The sequence below is a fragment of the Tachypleus tridentatus genome, chromosome 13 (assembly GCF_004210375.1).
Source record: "Tachypleus tridentatus isolate NWPU-2018 chromosome 13, ASM421037v1, whole genome shotgun sequence".
Lineage (NCBI taxonomy): Eukaryota > Metazoa > Arthropoda > Merostomata > Xiphosura > Limulidae > Tachypleus > Tachypleus tridentatus.
The window spans coordinates 67,680,074-67,693,776 of NC_134837.1; the positions used below are offsets into that span (position 1 = coordinate 67,680,074).

Sequence of the window (13,703 nt, forward strand, 5' to 3'; positions counted from 1 at the left end):
CTACCTAATAGTCAATTTCATATCCATGACTACCAAATGATAGTCATCTTGCTTATTGATACATTTTAGATAGTCAATTTGACAGCGATCACGATATCTCTAAAGCAGAAAATAGACGTGACTATGCCCTGGTAGTCGTAATGAACAACTTTTATTTAGAGTGTTTGGCCAGGGGAAACGGACGTTGTTATCATTGATGGTTGTATAAACACTGTCAGTTGCATCACAATTATCGAGAATTTACAGTTTTGCACACATACACTTCTAAAGATGATATCACCAAACACGGAGTCGAAATTACAACAATGTGAAGTGGGAAATGGTACTTTATTTCTACCTTGATTTCCACAGATCACTGATGTTTCATAACGTTTGTCAGATTGTGATTATATATCAGCTATTAGATCCCATTCTGTATCATCCAGGACAGAGTTAAACGCTTGTGTCAGGTTGTAATTGTATATAAGTTATTAGATATCTCTACTTTCCCATACTAACTCATCCAGGACTTAGATGGACACTTTTGTGAAATTGATTGCTACATATAAGTAATTACGTATTTCTAATTCCGATTATAAATCATCCAGGACATAACTGGACAATTCTGTCAGATTGTGGTATATGTTAGTAATAAGGTATATCTAGTCGTGAACTTATTTCGACACTTCTGTGAGATCGTCGTTTTATATCAGTAATTACGTATCTCTAGTTCTCTTTGTAAATCATTCAGGACTTAGTTTGACACTTCTATCACATTGTGGTTATATACCAGTTATTACATATCCCTTGTTCTCAATTTAAATCATCCAGGATTTAGTTCTATACTTTTGTCATATTGTTGTTGTATACTATTAATTAGGTATTTCTAGTTCGAATTCCAAATCATTCAAGATTTAGATGGGGACTTCTGTCAGGTTGTGGTTATATAGTAGTAATTAGGTATTTCTAGCTTACATTCTAAATCATCCAGGACTTAAAATAACTTCAAAATAAATATAAAAATATCAAGCTACTTTGTAAACAACAAAACGTAAACAAAAGATAAATTTTAAAAAGGGGTTAATAATTTATATTTCCCTATCCTAATAGCCCCCCAGTAGCACAGTGGTATGTCTGCGGACTTACCCGTGGTTGGCAGAGAACAGATAGCTCATTGAGTAGCTTTGAGCTTAATTCTAAACAAACAAATCTATCCTAATATGAATATTTATAAAACGCGTACCTTCTACTTTAAGTGGCGTCCTCTATCCGCACACTTCTATTTAAACAATTAAATATATACCCAACATGCATTCTCTTCTCTTAACTTTTCACCTCGTGAAGAAGCTTCACAGCAGAAGTGATACAAGCTAATCTATATTCTGTTGCCTGAGAGAAGTTAAAGGTATGTGAAATACGTGGATATTTATTCTACACTTATTAAAATCACTTCAATTTTTATTAATATGTTTATTGGTTTATTTAGTGACAACATTTACTGACTTTGAAATAAAAACACCAGTAATGAGAATTATGTTATAACTCGTAAAACTGACTAACAAAACGACACAGACAGAGTAAATGAAAGTCAGGATAACGACTCTAACGATAGTTTATTTATTCACGTTACAACAGACCGTTTTTCTTCTAAACTTTCTAAACAGAAATCCTGACTATGGTAATAAGGTAGAGTTAACGTCTTTTGTGTTCTGTTTTTTAATAAGGTTTGATTTTAATGATATTTTTTAAATTTTATTATTCGATATTTAGTTCTGTGTATGTTACACACAGATTAAAATATGGTTACGTTTGTTTGGACTATTTAATACTTGTGTTAATATATTTCTGTTTACGCGTATCCTGTATCCTATTGTCATCCATGTTTTATGATGTGTTCATGAACACTGTATGTTGATATCATCCATGTTTTATAATGTGTACATGAATACTGTATACATAGATGTAGTTATCATCGCATAAAAATCATAGGCTTTAACATCATTTACAAAACCAATGTATTAATAATGACATAAACGAACTTACATCATTTATTAAATCGACGTGCATATTATAATATGCAATAATAAAGATAGAAAAATATTGTCTCAATGTGTTAATAATATAAAAACAAAGCTTTAAACTTCTCCTATTAATGTAATATAAACGGGTAAGTCACTCGATTGCATGACTGATGAAAAGAACGTTACCATAGTGATGGATAAGTAAGATACTGGATCCATCGAACCATTGTTCTGTTCCTAGTAACAAAGGTAGCATAAACATGGTTTATTAACAGACATATTGAATACAAGTTGAAAGAGGTATTTATCTCTATTTACAATACATTATTTAAGCCTTGTTAGGAGTTCTGTGCATGGTTTTGGTTTCAATTCTATAAAAGGATAATAACTTATTTAAAAGGTTCACAAAACAGGTATTGGGTATAAAAGAGTCATGTTTTATTGATAGGATAACCCAGATTAAATTACTTTATCTTGAGAACATAAAGATATGATATGATTATCCTTATGCTTTATAGGATAACAGATTAATTTCTTTTGTATTTGAGGAACACGAGTTTAAAAATGTAGGAAAAGCAGGAAGGATCTAGCTAAGACAGTTTTAGTTTTTTAACTAAATGAGTAAATTTCCTATGAGTTGTCGACAACAGTAATGGAGGCGAATGTTTTATAGAATTTTTAGAGAAAAATATCTGGTTTCTTGAAAACTAAGACTCAAATTAAACAATGATTGTTATGGTGTGAACTCCTTTCACAAACTTATGAAGCATGATTACAATTAGTCCACCAATGGCACAACGGTATGTTTGCGGTGTTGAAAAACTAGAAACCGAGTTTCGATACCCGAACTGGGTATAGCACAGACAACCCATTGTGTAGCTTTGTGGTTAACTAGAAACAAACAAAACTATGATTAATTGCGTTTGTCGTAACACATTGGTTGGATTATGAACAAAATTATTTATTTTGTGTCTCAGGGAGTTTCAAGAATTAAAAAGTGTAGTAACATTATTTCAATGAACACTTCTAAAATTTTACTTTTCTCGAGTTTTCTGTGTGTGGACAACCTTGAAAGGCCCAATGGTCCGTGATCTCTTTATTTACTAAAACCGATAAACATTATCCGTGACTGTTTCGAAAATGTAATAAAAATATCTTAGGTTTGAGAAAAGATGCGTCCAAGAAAGGATTTTAAGAAAGAACATAAGAGAAATAAATTACATTTGGTGACCAAACTGGTAGCTTCTCTTATAACATTGACAGCACTTTAAAACCAAGTATTCATTCATTAGTTAGTTAGACCATATGTTTTGTGTCACCCGTCATCATGTCCCAAACAGAAATAAAAACAAAACACACGACCTTTCTAACAAAAGAATAAATATTTGCTGTAACATTTTTATCAATGCTAGAAGAGTAGTTACCAATGTGGTCACCAATTTTGATTTCTTTCGTTAAAGCCTCAAACTCAGTCTTTTAATGTTATTTTTGTTTAGTATTATGACTTTTTTATCAATACGTACCAACAAACCACAGCAAGTAAGAAAGTGACACTTGATAGTCACGAACAATAGCAACCCTTTTACACGGAAGAGACCTATACGTTACAGAACCAACCAGATTCTTTAAAACATATATTGCTAGTTTTTGCTCCCTAAAGCAATGCTAATAATTTCCTTTACAGTAACAAAATGGAATCTAGATCGGCAGTTTATTGTCATCACAAATTCGAATTGCTATAGCTGAATCAAAGTTTCATTATTTGCAATAATTGGTTAAACTAATATTAAATTACGCTAAATCTACTTAATCACAAGAACTTCATAAAATTTAGCAAATTTTATGCTTAAACCTCGTAATAAATAATAACTGTCAATAAATAATAACTCTCAATAAATATTAGCTGACAATAAATAATAACTGTCAATAAATAATAACTCTTCAATGAATAACAAATGTCAATAAATGATAACTGTACAATAAATAATAACTGTTCAATAAATAACAATTGACAATAAACAAAAACTGTCAATAAATAATAACTGACAATAAATAACAACTGTTCAATAAATAAAGAGTGAGAATAAATAATATCTGTTCAATAAATAATTGCTGACAATAAATAGTAACAATCAATAAATAATAACTGGCAATATATAATAACTGTTAATAAATAATGACTTTTCAATAAATAGTAAATAACAATAAATAATAACTATTAAGAATAATAACTGTCAATATATAAAGCTGACAATAAATAAAAACTGTCAATAACCAATAACTGTCATTAAATAATAAATAACAATAGCTAATAACTCTCAATAAATAATAGCTGACAGTAAATAGTAACTGATAATAAATATTAGCTGTTCCATAAATAATAACTGTCGATATATAAGACCTGTTCAATAATAAATAATAACTGTTTAATAAATAATAAACGTGAATGAACAATAACTGTTAAATAATGAATAATAGCTGTAAATAAATAATAAATGTCAATAAGTAATAACTGTTCAATAAATAACGACTGAGAATAAATAGTATCTGTTCAATAAATAATAGCTCACAATAAATAGTAACTGTCAATCAATAATAACTGACAATAACTAATAACTGTTTAATAAGTAATAAATTTTCACCTTTCTTATTCTTTTCAGAACTAGATTTGGAAACTACTAACTTAGTATGCTTGGCTTAACCATTGCCTGTTTATTTATTTTTATCGTTTTTGCAACTCAGCCGTCTTTAATCCAAAGGACAAAAAAATAAATATGGTTTACTTTTACTCGTAGGTAAATTTGTAGTTAGAATATGAAACTAAATTTGTTTGTTTGTTTGTTTTGGAATTTCGCACAAAGCTACTCGAGGGCTCTCTGTGCTAGCGTCCCTAATTTAGCAGTGTAAGACTAGAGGGAAGGCAGCTAGTCATCACCACCCACCGCCAAATCTTGGGCTACTCTTTTACCAAAGAATAGTGGGATTGACAGTCACATTATAATGCCTCCACGACTGAAATGGCGAGCATATTTGGCGCGATGGGGATGCGAACCCGCAACCCTCAGATTACGAGTCGCAAGCCTTAACACTCCTTAACACACTTGGCCATGCCGGGCCCTCTAGCGGTTAGTGTAAAGTAACTTTGCACATGTGACTTATTGTCAGACCAAAGTTCACGCATAATTATAGATTGTAACGATCTATCAGTGAACCACTTTGGAAAAACTGTATGAAATAGTTTTCATACTTTCGGTGTGAAGAAGGGAGTAATTCAATCACCATTGGATATTTTATATCTTTCTTGAAGGATTACCTTGAAATTTTATATGTAATGTAAAGGTTACATAGAGCACATTTATTAAAAATATTTCTTAGAGGAGTTACCACAGTCTGAACTGCAGTCGTATGAAGGACATTATCTTTCTTTTCGTAGGTCTTGTCATAATATAGTTACATTGTCTTTCCAGTTACTGATATTGTTATCATATAATGTATTTTATCTCTCTTATTATTGATTTTATAATCACCTGTTCCACATCGTAGGTAAGTGGTAACTGAACTATTCCCTCTAGATAAACTCATTTTGAGTTATACGACTCTTCCTGTTTAGATAAATGAAGTGTGACGTTATACACCCTAGGTTAGTTTGTTTATGAGACGAAAGTTTATATTAACAAATCAAAGATATCGTACTTATTCCCTACAGAATGTCTACGAAAAGTATACTACCAGGAGGTTCTCAAGTAGGTGGTATTGATTTTCTTGATGCTATAAAAACTACCGTAACACGATTTCCCCTTCAAACAGCAGTTATTGACCCAGAAAAAAAACTCACCTATAAAGAGTTAGACGTATATGTCAATAGATTGGCTCGTAGTTTAACTTCGGCCATCAACTCAGTGGTGTCTGGAGAGAAAGAGATTATATTAGCTCTCTGCATGACCCCATCTTCCAAGAGCCTCATTGCACAGCTTGCTGTTTTTAAGCTTGGGGCGGCCTTCGTACCAGTAGACCCACGTTTTCCAGTTCAGCGAATTCGTTTTATTTTAAAGAGCACCAAGCCATTTTGTGTCATTACGGAATCAAGTCATGAAGACATTATAAAGTTACTTAGACGTGACACTGTTACGGTCATCAATGTCGATGATGTTCTGTTCTCAAATTCTTCAGAGTTTCAAGACGATGAAGAGAGGCTTAACAAAGAACCTTCTCTTGCAGTTATAATGTTTACATCAGGAAGCACAGGGGACCCAAAAGGAATCCGTCTTGGTTACAGAAACCTCAACAACAGGTTCAAGTGGCAACTTCTGAACTTCCCCATGGACCATAACACAACGTGCTCTGCTATAAAAAGCCTTACTTTTGTAGACTCCCTAACTGAAACATTTCCACCACTGATGGCTGGTAGACCTCTTGTTATCCTTCCAAACATAACAATCCAGAATCCTAAAAATCTACTTCAACATCTTCAGAAACATCAAGTCACCAGGATAGTCGTTGTACCATCTTTGTTACAGATGATTATTTGGTATCTGAAGATTGAGCCAAGCTTCCGAGAAGACTTAACCATAAAGCTGTGGGTATGTAGTGGAGAAACACTAACAAAGAAACTTCTAACAGAATTCTTTCTAGCTTTTCCTTCTGGCAAAATTGCCAACTTCTATGGATCTACAGAAACCACTGGTGATGTAACGTTTGCTCTATTTGATGGAGAAGAACAATGTTATCAACACATTGAAGATATAGTTCCAATAGGTCAACCTCTTTCTAACACTGAAATATATGTAACTAACGATTTATTTCAAGTTGTACCAGAAGGAACTGTAGGAGAAATATGTGTTAGTGGACTGAATGTTGCCGAGGGCTACCACGGAATGAAAAGAAAATATTCCTCTAGTTTTCTTCAGAATCCGTTTTCGAACAAATATGATACCGTTTATAAGACAGGAGATCTAGGATTTATTAAAAATAACACTTTGTATTTCACTGGGCGAAAAGACATGCAAGTGAAAGTTCGAGGAATGAGAGTAAATTTGGAAGAAATCCGAAAATGTATTGAAGACATACAAGAGATAAAACAAGTGGTTGTTTGCTGTGAAAATCCACAAGATTTGGACCCAAATATTTTAGCTTTCTTCACTCCAAAAGAAGGCCATGGTTTAGAAATCAGTGATATTCAAAAAACACTTGAACAGGTTCTTCCCAAGTTTATGATCCCTAAATTATATAAAGTAGACAAGATGCCTCTCCTGGTCAGTGGCAAAATTGATAAAGCTACATTAAAGAAAATGATTTACAGAAAAATTAAACATGTCGGAGCTGAGTCATTGGAAGTAGAGAGACATGTCAACACAAACAAAGACATTATGGAGATCATATCGTCAATACTTGCAGTTAGCGAGTCAATGCTGGACCTTAATAAATCTTTTTTCCAAAATGGGGGAAGTTCTTTAACAGCAGTCGAAACTGTCAGTAAGCTAAATGAATTTGGGTATAGTGTTGATATGGATGAATTTCTTACAGCGCCGTCGTTAAATTCTCTTCTGCAAACTGTTGATAGCTTCCAGTCAGGTGAGAGTAAGTTAACTCAACTAAAAGTTCAAGAGATAACGAATATGACAAACTTTGATGACGTTGCGCATATAATTTCACAATCATTTACCAAGAAAGACCCTTTAGATTTCATTTTAAAAAACTTCAGCTGAGGAATATATTGAGTTCCTGAGGTTCTTATGGAAGGATTTGGTCGAGCAGAAACTCTCTTTTGTTGCTGTTAACGAGACATGTCACACTGTTGGAGTTATGATCAATTTTGATTTCTTCAACGAACCTCAGGTAGGAGGTTTAAGGTATTTTTTACAAAAGCCATTAAAGACAATATTAAAACGGTTGAATACGTTTGGTATTTGTTTTTAATGGAAGTTCATGTACATGTTTATCATACTCAACTATAAAAGTTAACATACAGCTTCTTTGATTTTTTAATACCTACACAATAGTCGAGCTGCAAGGTTTCTGTAAGATCAGCCTTTATCTTGTACGTTTGAAACCATTTTTACTTGTATATATCTATATAGAATAGAAACCAATGTACGCTTCAAACATTTAGTATTTATCGCCATCAATAGAATACTTCCTTATGCTTATTAATAATTGTTTACAAACTCTCTACTTATTTTGTAGCACGTAATCTGTGCATTTATCAAGTGTTTTCTCGCAATTATCTAAGAGGACTTTTCATTTGAATAACATTTCTTACTGGTTTAAGTAAACTACATTTTCCAGTATAACACGTAACCCTTCTAACACCTACTTAACATTTGAATTTGTCAGGATTCTATAGCTTCTCAATTATATATCTCTGGTCTTACCTGAATTAAAATCGTAATGACTTTTTTATCAGTAAAAAATTAATTATTTTCAAGACAAAATCATGTTTGAAATAAAAAATGTTATCTTGTGTTTTCTGTATGTTTACCCTCAAATTATAGTAGAGAAGTTCTAATGGCACTGACAACAATCTTGATTTTTATTACATTTATTCACGTAATGGTTTTCAAAAAGTACATTGAAATTTTAAACGAGTTCACTAGAAAATGAAAAAAGGTCTGATGCCTTTATTATTTCAACAATGTGACACATTCCTGCAAATAATCTGGAGTTAAAAGTCTATCACTGATCGTAGTTTTATAAACATCAAATTATTGAAAAAATTGATGGATAGGCTTCTGATTAGTAACAACAAGAACAACATATGCTTCTAGTCATGTATTAAAATACCTACATTAATGTGCAAAGAATATCTGGAAACATATTATTAATCAGTAAAGTCTTTGACCACGTGCAAGATTACTCTTGTACATTTATCTATTAGTTGAGTAAAGTGGTATTAATTTGTATGAGATATTTCGTTATAGAAAATACATTCTCCTGATGAATTCATAAAGCTGGAATAATGAGCAAAAAACGAATTTTTATTTATTTTCTAGAACACACTATTCATTTATTGATAAAAATTGTCTAATGCTTGTTTACAAGTACAGAATGATTCTATCAAAAGAATATAGTAAGAGCACAGTAGAAAAGTCAGTTTACCTCGTACACGGTCTTTCGTGTTGGTCAGTTTTAAAAATATTCATTGTTAGACGCGTTTGCACACACACTCTGAATGACCAGGAAAATCATCTGTTGACGGAACAATTCAGACTTCGAAAGATTCAGTTTATGTTAAACTAATCTGTAGCTCTCCTGTTATATAAACGGTAACCCAGGAACATGCCATACAGTATTTCCTCCAATAAAGTCTTCTATCTGCTTACATTTGTATTCCATGTAGCTCACATCAGGAACCTGTGAAAATCAAGAGATGAATTTTGTACCATTCACCTCTTTTCATGTTTCCATTTCTGCTCTTACTTAGTCATACCATTTTCTTGAAATGTATAGATATGAACTGTAAAACTTTGTTCAAACAGTGGTTGCAGATGGTTTTCTTTCAACCACCACAGTTCCTCATCGATGTTCACTACACGACATCGAAAGAATCAACTGTTTTAGAGTTTTGTTTCCTATTTTCTACACTCCCTTAAAATATGCTTGATTCATCAGGGAAACAGTTTAACAGAGGATGGACTCATTTCAGGAAAATATTTTATTCTTCCAATTGTTTTGTTTGACATTCTATAACTGTATTTTGAAACTTAACTGATCATCGCCTTTTCATTATGTTGACAATTGCCATCAGGGGTAATCACTGAAATCTGTAATGAACTTATCATAATGTTATGCAGATATCCAGTTCACAGACCAAGTGTATTCTACACGACCTCTGGTAAATTCACGAGTGTGTTGGTATTTTAGTAGTATTGAAATGTATTGCATTCTTGTCTTCACTCTCAGAAATGACCAACGAAGACTTATCACAAGGAGACTACTGTCTTCCAGAAATCTACAAGATGGTGACCCATTTATCTAGACAAAAAACTCACCACCTTCCGTTGCTGTAGTTTAGAAAGTCCTTCTTCTAGCTACACATCTTTGCTGGCTTATTTCGTGTAGAATCTGAAAAACTTTGATTCTGCCTTCTATTTCTCCAACACCAGAAAGCCCGTGACGAGGATCGTTTCAAACATGCCATACCATTGTCCTTTTGAATAATTATACAATTTCTCATAGCCATCAGGGAAAGCTTTAATACACTTATCATTAAACTGTGTGTTAATTTCTGTAAATATTAACTTCACCAACCAATAACTTATGTAATGGCTTTCTCTTTCTGGCCACATTCAGAGTGATTTACTTCATGAACTTTGGTAAATAATAATCTACGAGCTCTAGCTGTACCTGGCATTATGTGTAGTGTTAGATCTTCTTTTCCCATAACATAAGAACACCTTTTATATTCTTCACACACATTTCAATGTGGATACTGGACAGTTCCAGTACTTTTAGGAATGCTAATTTTATTCTATCAGTACAACACAGCTTAGTAGGATAATGTTGTTCTTCAACACAATCTGTATTGTTATTTAGTGGAAGTAGCTTTTGTTTGTTTGAAACTAAATACAAAGCTGCACAATGAGCTATTTATGTTCTGTCCATCACTGGTATCAAAACCCAGTTTCTAATGGTGTGACTCCAAAAACAAACTGCTGTGATGCTGGTTAACTAGCCGCTAATATATCAACAGGATAATTAGTTGATTTCTTTGCTAAAATTCGTAGTGACTTTATTTGTGTTTCAGCAAGCAAGTAAGAAATTGTCAAGTGAAAGGAATTCAAAGTTAGATATTCTTTAATTCTGTTGATTATTTCTGTTGGTGATAGGCCAATCACAGAATTTGAAACTCAACATAACAAGAAATTTTTGTTATTGTGAAGTTGTACTAAATAATTCAAAATGACAATCTTCACAATGGTATTTATAAGCTAACCAGTAGAATAATAAGCATTGTGAAGTATAATATAATCATCTCTTGATGACATTTTGAAGCAAGAATGTATATTTAAGTAAACGTTTCTTGACATACCTCGTTTATTAATTTAATTGTTTATTGTGTTCAAATCCTTTCTCCAATATAGTTGGAATTCTGATCTCTGATATTAAGTTTGAACCTGTCACTTAGTTTTATACACATAGAAAACAGTAGAAATAACTATTAAGTTATTAGTCAATATTATTTCTTATTAGGTCGAACCAACAGGTGATCTCAAAATAATTCTTGAGATGTTGAAATCTCTGGAGGAAAAATGGAGAACACGACTAAGAGAATTTGGAGGCAGCTGGTTACATAACCGCATTGCTGGGACACACCCCTCATGCACTCCAGCTCAGAATGTTGAAATAGTTTTTTTCGATGGAGCGTCACGTTCTCAAATTAGCTCGTGAGAAAGGATTTTGTGGAGTATTTGTTATCAACTCAAATAAAATGACACAGGTAGTACACGCAAATTCTTAACAAATAAATAAACATGTAATTCTTAAACATATACCTCTCCGATACTGGGTGTTCAAAGTTGTGGGTATCCGTAGATGGATAATAAGAATGTTTAGTTCAAATAATTCACTGTTAACATCCAAAATGTAAGTGCTTTTGGAGGGTGGACCTTCATTCTTCAAGTCAGGCAGAAAAACTGTACCTGTTTATAATTGGTCAGTAAAAATGTAAACAGTAGGTTGTAGTAAGAGTGATCCATTGGACTACTGGTATGGTAAAGCTGCTTATATTTGTGTGATGAAAATGTAAAAGAAAAGACGAAAAGCATCTTTTTATTTTAGTTCTTATAAAAACTGTACAGTGTAATCAAAACAATAGAAGAAAGGGTGAAGCACAATAAGTTTTTGTGTTTTGTGAAAATGTAACAAAATGTGAAGTACTACAATACTGATAAAGAGAAGGGAAAATAACGGTTACATAATCCGAACGTTTGTATCAATATATTAACTAATTATCAATCGGCAATTGTCATCTGCCTAGCTAAAACCTAACCAAACAATCATCACCCTATGTTATTTATAGCACATGTTAAAAGGTTGTAAACAAGTTCTAATAAGTTAATAAGGTGAAGGTTATATATGGGATATTACTATTTCACAGATACTTATACCAATTTGAACTTGTGTGTGTGTGTTCCATTCCCTGAAATGGAGGAAACCCATCTGAAAGAATGGCACAGATATTTGGAGAAGTTGGTATGAGTTGAGTATATTCTAGATCATGAATATATAATTTGTAATAGTAGTTGACTTAGATAATTATAGATTATAGGACACTTCACTGGGTTTACTCTGTCAGACTTGAGAAAGTGCAGTGTAACATATATATATGTAGTTTGTTCAGTGTTTGTCCTCTATGGATTAATTTGAGAATTCTCCAATTCACCTTGTTGTTTAGTAGTTACGTTCAATTATAATAACTAAACCCTTTCCTATGCTTGACCTTGTTGTTTAGTGGTTATTTTCAACTGTAGTAACCAAACAGTTTTTCTAACTTCACATTGTTGTTTCGTGGCTACGTTCAACTATATTAGGTAAACAGTTTCCATAACTTGATATTGTTGTTTAGTGGTTACGTTTAAGTATAGTAACTAAACAGATTCTTATACTTGCACTGTTGTATAGTGGTTACGATCAGCTATAGTAACTAAACAGTTTCCTACTCTTGACCTACAACTCATTCGAAGATTAACATTTGTTTACCAAAAAGGATAACAAACAAAAATTATATACTCCCTCACTCTTGATCAGCCATGTACAACGACAGAAGATCTCACTGATTAAACTAACAATCAAGCTTTCGGTATAGGATATATTATATCACTAAGTTACATGACAGAACAAAATTATGTAAGAGAAAGAGATCATCTAATACTGACTTACATGACAGAACCACATTACATGTGTATGAAAGAAAGAAGCTGTTATGTTAGCAAGTCAGAAACCAAAGAATGATATATAAAAAAATCTCTTGACCACAGAGTTATAAACAAGTGGTAAAATAATAATAAGAATAAAGTTTTAAAACAGCTGAATCTTGAAGTAAAATAATCAGTTGGGTTCAAATAGACCTGTTTTTGAAAAAGAAAAAATCTGTCTAAACGAAAAAAATGACAAGACTGCTCAAATAATTTCTGTTACTAATACCGCCTTAAAAAATAAGTTTCGGCCCTCAGTACCGTAAATTACCGGTAAAATTTCACCCATGACAACAATGTACCATTTGTGGTTGAATAGTGTACATTATGGTTAACAAAAATAATTCGTACTATTTACCACAATGTATGTTATTAACATTTTTGTTTCTTATCTTTATAGGATATCTGCACAAAATATCTTGATTATCAACCCGTAGAAACACTGGACGTACAGAAATGGATGTATGAACACAAAGTACCATTTAAAGAAGCACCTTCTGAAACTTTGTTGTTTGTGAATTACAAATTTGTTTAACGACGGAGTTTCAACAGCAAATACATTGTTGTTTACGTGAAGTTACATTTGCCATTTATTTCTTGAAAAGTTCTGGTCTGTAACTTCCTTTATATCTTATCGAGGGTTCACGATGAGCGAATTAATTCTGATTTGGTGTAGGTATAATTTACTGAAGAGGGAGCTAGCTAATCTGCATTTTTTCGTTTGTCGCATGTCCAGTTTTCACCGCTGAAGTTATTTAATGTGTTCGTGAAAGTAATAACATATGATGTG

At 32.4% G+C, this 13,703-nt stretch overlaps 1 pseudogene across 1 annotated transcript; it reads left to right on the forward strand.

Annotated features, from left to right (window-relative positions):
* The first annotated feature begins 1,282 nt into the window (after positions 1 to 1,282).
* Positions 1,283 to 13,436, forward strand: LOC143238041 (beta-alanyl-bioamine nonribosomal peptide synthetase ebony-like; annotated as a pseudogene). The gene is made up of 4 exons (XR_013020389.1): positions 1,283 to 1,384; positions 5,707 to 7,835; positions 11,190 to 11,436; positions 13,314 to 13,436. The product of XR_013020389.1 is annotated as a beta-alanyl-bioamine nonribosomal peptide synthetase ebony-like (transcript).
* Positions 13,437 to 13,703: the final 267 nt, after the last annotated feature.